Source organism: Mustelus asterias, chromosome 1 (genome assembly GCF_964213995.1).
Source record: "Mustelus asterias chromosome 1, sMusAst1.hap1.1, whole genome shotgun sequence".
Classification (NCBI taxonomy): domain Eukaryota; kingdom Metazoa; phylum Chordata; class Chondrichthyes; order Carcharhiniformes; family Triakidae; genus Mustelus; species Mustelus asterias.
The window spans coordinates 160,229,626-160,236,743 of record NC_135801.1 but is presented as its reverse complement, the minus strand read 5'-3'; positions in this window follow the sequence as shown (position 1 = coordinate 160,236,743).

Below are 7,118 nucleotides of genomic sequence, written 5' to 3'. Positions count from 1 at the left end.
GTGTCATATCCAGACCCCCAAACTGCAGTGGTGAGGTTGGGAATGGCATTAAACACAAAATTAGAGATGCATGTGATAAGGAAATATCGGTGATCGTGGATGATTTTAATCTCCACATAGATTGGGCAAATCAAATTAGCCACAATGCCGTAGAGGAGGAATTTGTGGAGTGTATACGAGATGGTTTTTGTGACCAATAGGTGGAGGAACCAACTAGAGAGCAAGCTATCCTAGATTGGGTACTGTGTAATGAGAAGGGAATCATTGCCAATCTAGCTGTACAAGACCCCTTACTCATGAGTGACCATAACATGATTTTTTATCAAGATGGAGAGTAAAGTAGTTGATTCAGAGACTAGGATGCTGAATCTTAATAAGGGAAACTATGAGGATATGAGGCGTGAGTTGGCCTTGATAGATTGGGGAAAGTTACTTAAAGGGATGACAGTGGATAGGCAATGACAAACATTCGAGGAACACATGGGGGAACTGCAGCAACTGTTTATTCCTGTCTGGCACGAAAGCAAAATGGTAAGAGGGCCAATCCATGGCTCACGAAGGAAATTAGAGAGAGTATCCGATCTAAGGAAGAAGCATTCAGATTGGTCAAGAAAAATAATAGGTCTAAGGATTGGGAGCAGTTTAGAATTCAGCAAAGAAGAACCAAGGGATTGAGTAAGAAGGGGAAAATACAGTATGAAAGTAAGCTTGGAGGGAACATAAAGACTGACATTAAGAGTTTCTATAGATATGTGAAGAGAAAGAGGTTGGTGAAGACAATTGTAGGTCCCCTACAGATAGAAACGGGGGAACGTATAGTTGGGGACAAAGAAATGGCCGAGCAACTGAATACATACTTTGGTTTTGTCTTCACAAAAGAGGACACAAATCAAATGGCAGGCAGGTTGGAGAATGCAAGATTTAGTGAGAAGGAAGAACTGAGGAAGATCAATATTAATAGCGAAATGGTGCTGGGAAAATTGATGGTATTGAAGGCGGATAAATCCCCAGGGCCTGATAATCTACATCCCAGAGTACTTAAGGAAGTGGCTCTAGAAATAGTGGATGAATTGGTGGTCATCTTCCAGGATTCTGTAGACTCTGGAACAGTCCCTGCAGATTGGAGGGTAGCTAATGTCACTCCGATATTCAAAAAGGGAGGTAGAGAGAAAACAGGAAATTATAGACCAGTAAGCTTAACATCGGTAGTGGGGAAATTCTTGAATCCATTATCAAGGACTTTATAGCAGAGCATTTAGAAAGCAGTGGCAGGATCAGATAGAGTCAGCATGGATTTATGACAAATCTGTTGGAATTCTTTGACGATGTAACCAATAGAGTTGATAAGGGGGAACCCGTCGATGTGGTATATTTGGACTTTCAGAAAGCATTTGACAAAGTCCAGCACAAGAGATTATCATGCAAGATGAAAGCGCATGGGATTGGAGGAAGTGTATTGAGCTGGATAGAAAACTGGTTGTCAGAGAGGAAACAAAGAATAGGAATTAACAGGTGCTTTACAAATTGGCAGGCAGTAACTAGCGGGGTGCCACAGGGATCCGTGCTGGGACCCCAGCTATTCACAATATATATTAATGATTTGGATGAGGGAACAAAATGTAACATCTCAAAGCTTTCAGATGATATCAAGTTGGGTGGGAGGGTGAACTGTGACGAGGATGTGACGAGGGTGAACTGTGAACTGTGACGAGGCCGTGGGGTGGCACGGTAGCACAGTGGTTAGCACTGCTGCTTCACAGCTCCAGGGACCTGGGTTCGATTCTCGGCTTGGGTAACTGTCTGTATGGAGTTTGCACATTCTCCTCGTGTCTGCGTGGGTTTCCTCCGGGTGCTCCGGTTTCCTCCCACAGTCCAAAAGATGTGCGGGTTAGGTTGATTGGCCAGGTTAGAAATTGCCCCTGAGAGTCCTGAGATGTGTAGGTTAGAGGGATTAGCGGGTAAATATGTGGGGGTAGGGCCTGGGTGGGATTGTGGTCGGTGCAGACTCGATGGGCCGAATGGCCTCCTTCTGCACTGTAGGGTTTCTATGATTCTTTCTATGAGGATGCAGAGATCCTTCAGCAAAAACAAGAAGGCAGATTACTACCTGAATGGCTGTAAGTTGGAGAGGGGAGTGTGCAGCGGGACCTGGGTGTCCTTGTGCACCAGTCGCTGAAGGTAAGCATGCAGGTGCAGCAGGCGGTAAAGAAGGCAAATGGTATGTTGGCCTTCATTGCAAGAGGTTTTGAGTACAGGAGCAGGGATGTGTTGTTGCAATTATACAGGGTCTTGGTGAGGCCACACCTCGAATATTGTGTGCAGTTTTGGTTTCCTTTTCTGAGGAAGGATGTTCTTGCTCTCGAGGGACTGCATGGAAGGTTTACCAGGCTGTTTCTGGGGATGGCGGGACTGATGTATGAGGAGAGGTTGCCTAGGTTAGGATTGTTTTCGCTGGAGTTCATACGAATGAGGGGGGATCTCATAGAGACTTATAAAATTCTAACAGGACTAGACAGGGTAGATGCAGGGAGAATGTTCCCGATGGTGGGGGAATCCAGAACCAGGGGTCACAGTTTGAGGATTCGGGGCAGACCATTTAGGACGGAGGTGAGGAGACATTTCTTCACCCAAAGAGTGGTGAGCCTGTGGAATTCATTACCACAGGAAGTAGTTGATGCCAAAACATTGAATGTATTCAAGAGGTGACTAGATATAGCACTTGGGGTGAATGTGATCAAAGGCTATGGGGAGAAAGCAGGAGTAGGCGACTGAGTTGGATAATCAGCCATGATCATGATGAATGGCAGAGCAGGCTCAAAGGGCCAAATGGCCTTCTCCGGCTCTTATCTTCAATGTTTCTATGTTTCTTTTATGTTAACAATCAAAATATGAACAATTAATAAACAGTCAATAAGTTAGATGTTTCAGAGGATGTCGTTTTCCAGGTAGTTGTCGGTGAGGTGGTTGTCAATTGAGGACAGTCAGCATGGCTTTGTGAGTGGAAAATCATGTCTCACAAATTTGATTGAGTTTTTTGAAGAGGTAACCAAGAAGGTAGATGAGGGCAGTGCAGTTGATGCTATCTACATGGACTTTAGCAAGGCCTTTGACAAGGTACCGCATGGTAGGTTGTTGCATAAGGTTAAATCTCACGGGGTCCAGCGTGAGGTAGCTAAATGGATACAAAATTGGCTTGCTGACAGAAGACAGGGGGTGGTTGTAGAGGGTTGTTTTTCAAACTGGAGGCCTGTGACCAGCGGTGTGCCTCAGGGATCAGTGCTGGGTCCATTGTTATTTGTCATTTATATTAATGGTTTGGATAAGAATTTAGAAGGCATGGTTAGTAACTTTGCAGACGATACCAAGATTGATGGCATAGGGGACAGTGAAGAATGTTATCTAGGATTGCAACGGGATCTTGATCAATTGGACCAGTGGGTTGATCAATGGCAGGTGGAGGTTAATTTAGATAAAGGTGAGGTGATGCATTTTGGCAGATCGAACTCGGGCAGGATTTACTCAGTTAATAGTAGGGCATTGGGGAGAGTTACAGAACAAAGAGATCTCGGGGTAGAGGTTCATAGCTTCTTGAAAATGGAGTCACAGGTGGACATGGGGGTGAAGAAGACATTCAGCATGTTTGGTTTCATTGTTCAGAACATTGAAAACAAGAGCTGGGATGTCCTGTTGACATTGGTAAGGCCACTTTTGAAATACTGTGTACAGTTCTGGTCACCCTGTTATAGAAAGGATATTATTAAACTAGAAAGAGTGCAGAAAAGATTTACTAGGATGCTACCATGACTTGTTGGTTTGTGTTACAAGGAGAGGCTGGATAGACTGGGATGTTTTCCCTGGAGCATAGGAGGCTTAGGGGTGACTTTTTAGAGGTCTATAAAATAATGAGGGGCATAAATAAGGTAGATAGACAACATATTTTCCCAAAAGTAGAGGAATCTAAAACTAGAGGGCATAGGTTTACGGTGAGAGGGGAGAGATAAAAAGGGTCCAGAGGGGCAATTTTCTTCATACAGAGGGTGGTGAGTGTCTGGAACAAGCTGCCAGAGGTAGTAGTAGAAGCGGGTACAATTTTGTCTTTTAAAAAGCATTTAGACAGTTACATGGGTAAGATGGGTATGGAGGGATATGGGCCAAATGCGGGCAATTGGGACTAGCTTAATGGTAAAAACTGGGCGGGATGGACAAGTTGGGCTGAAGGGCCTGTTTCCATGCTGTAAACCTCTAAGATTCCATGACTCTAAATAGGGCAAGAAGGATCCACAGGATGCACAAAGGGCATAAAAAAGGACCAGAGTCACATTCAGGTGATAGGTGAACAGTAATTGAATGTACTGGCTATTGTGGGTGCAACAAATTATTATTGGGTCACTCCTTTATCGGACGGACAACCGGTGATAATGGAAGTGGACACTGGAGCAGCAGTATCATTGGTATCAGGTGAAATACGGGCAAGGAAGCATGCTGGTTACCAACTACTGCCCTCCCTTGATCAGTGCCCTTCCATACAAAGAAGCATTGAGGGTTACAAGTATTATATATACTCTGAATAGGGAACTTCGGTGACCACCACCAAGTGATGTTAATCACTACTGACCAAGCTTGCCAAGTACTGAAGGGCATAACTGTTCGAGCGGGCCTGACTGTTTCTGTCACTACCAGGGGAAGGAGCAGTAGGAGAATCCCAGTTGGTCCCCTCGCTGGTAAGTCCCGAACCAGGGGACAAATTTTCATAATAAGAGCCACACCGTATAAGACTGAGATGAGGAGGAATTTCTTCAGTCAGAGGGTCATGAGTCTTTGGAGTTCTGTTCCTCAGCGGGCTGTGTAAGCTCAATCATTGAGCATGTCCAAGAGAGAAATTGATAGAGTAAGAGGTAGATGATCAGCCATAACCTGTTTGAATGGCAGACTAGGCTTGACAGGCCGAATGGCCTACTCTTGTTCCCAGTTCCTAAGTTCCTATGCAGTTGGTCAGAAGGCATCAATGTAGCGCCGTGCAACGTCAGCCCACTCCCCTCATGCCTGAGGCAGGCTCCTCCAACCTGGATGTAATCATGGGCAATCTGCTTGGAGGCTGTCAGTACATCGCACATTCTATTGTTCTTCAATGGTTCTCTTCTTCATCAATGGCCTCCAGGAGAGAGGGTCTGTATTTTAACAGCCCCATGGTGACAGTAATGGAGGAAGGGGAGTCTGTAAAAGAGCAGGGTGGGCTCCATCTCTTTTATCACAACCACAGCTTTCATCAAAGTGTACAGAAGGTGTTGGTGGAGGTCACTGTTGGGGAAGTTTTCCAGTGCTGAGTTGTAAGGCAGATCATAGAATCATAGAATCCCTACAGTGCAGAAGGAGGCCATTCGGCCCATCGAGTTTTCACCAACCACAATCCCACCCAGGCCCTATTCCCGTTACCCCTCATATTTACCCTGCTAATCCCCCTGACACTAGGGTTAATTTAGCATGGTCAGTCCACCTAAACCATACATCTTTGGAGTGTGGGAGGAAACCCACGTGGACATGGGGAGAAAGTACAAACTCCAAACAGACAGTGACCCGAGGCCGAAATTGAACCCGGGTCCCTGGCGCTGTGAGGCAGCAGTGCTAACCACTGTGCTACGGTGCTTCACTCTTCATGTACATGGGCATCCAATTTGTATAATTAAATTCCCAATTACAGGATATTTTACAAGGCCACTGGCATTTTGCTGAGTGTGGGGCAGCCCCCGCCATGTGGCGCAACAACTTCTGTATTCCCCCCAGAGGAGTTTCCCTCCATTCAGTGGGGCCTACCACCCTCAGCCCCATAAACACCTGTCCAAGGGTGAGTCCATATTGAGATCCGGAGAGGTCTCATGCCTGCCTCAGTAGTACTCACCACTTCAGGATCCTGCCTACCATCTGTAACTGACCAGATCGCGTGGTTGTCTGCAGTAAAATTATCGAGCTGGTCCCACTGCCAGCAAGTGTGGAATCGGGGACCACTTTTCAGCAAAACACTGAGGCTCACAGTAAAATTCAGTTCAATATCCGTGTCCCATTAAGCAGAGCTTAAAGTACACCGCGCTCTCCGACGTGAATAGTCTGCTGCTGTTCCTGTTACCACCATCTACTCTTGCTCATATGTGACGTTCGGTCCGGCTCATTGGCACAGTGGTTAGCACTGTTGCCTCACAGCACCAAGGACCTGGATTCAATTCCGGCCTCGGGTCACTGCCTGTGTGGAGTTTGCACATTCTCCTCGTGCCTGCGTGGGTTTCCTCCGGGTACTCCAGTTTCCCCCCAGAGTCCAAAGACGTGCAGATTAGGTTGATTGGCTGTACTAAATTGCCCCTTCGTGACAGGGAGGATTAGCGGGGTAAATATGTGGGGTTATTGGGATAGGGTATGGGCGGGATTGTTGTCAGTACAGGCTAGATGGGCCAAATGGCCTCCTTCGGCACTGTAGGGATTCTATGAATCTATGATTTATTAGTTGCCAATTCAACAGGGGTCTGACTGGCCCTGCTGAAGTGAGAGTATTTGAGTTGGTGTATGGTTGGTACTAATCCTGTGACAATGCCCTCTCAGAGTGAATCAGCTGCTCTGAAGACGTTTACTCTGTGATCTCCAGCAACTCCTTGTGGAGAAGGTCATAGTGTCGTAGAGTTTACAGCATGGGACCAGGCCCTTCGGCGCAACTTGCCCATTTTTTTAAACCCCTAAGCTAATCCCAATTGCCCACATTTGGCCCATTTCCCTCTATACCCATCTCACCCATGTAACTGTCTAAATGCTTTTTAAAAGACAAAATTGTACCCGCCTCTACTACTACCTCTGGCAGCTTGTTCCAGACACTCACCACCCTCTGTGTGAAAAAATTGCCCCTCTGGACCCTTTTGTATCTCTCCCCTCTCACCTTAAACCTCTGCCCTCTAGTTTTAGACTCCCCTACTTTTGGGAAAAGATATTGACTGTCTAGCTGATCTTTGCCCCTCATTATTTTATAGACCTCTATAAGATCACCCCTCAGCCTCCTACGCTCCAGAGAAAAAAGTCCCAGTCTATCCAGCCTCTCCTTATAACCCAAACCATCAAGTCCCAGTAGCATCCTAGTAAAT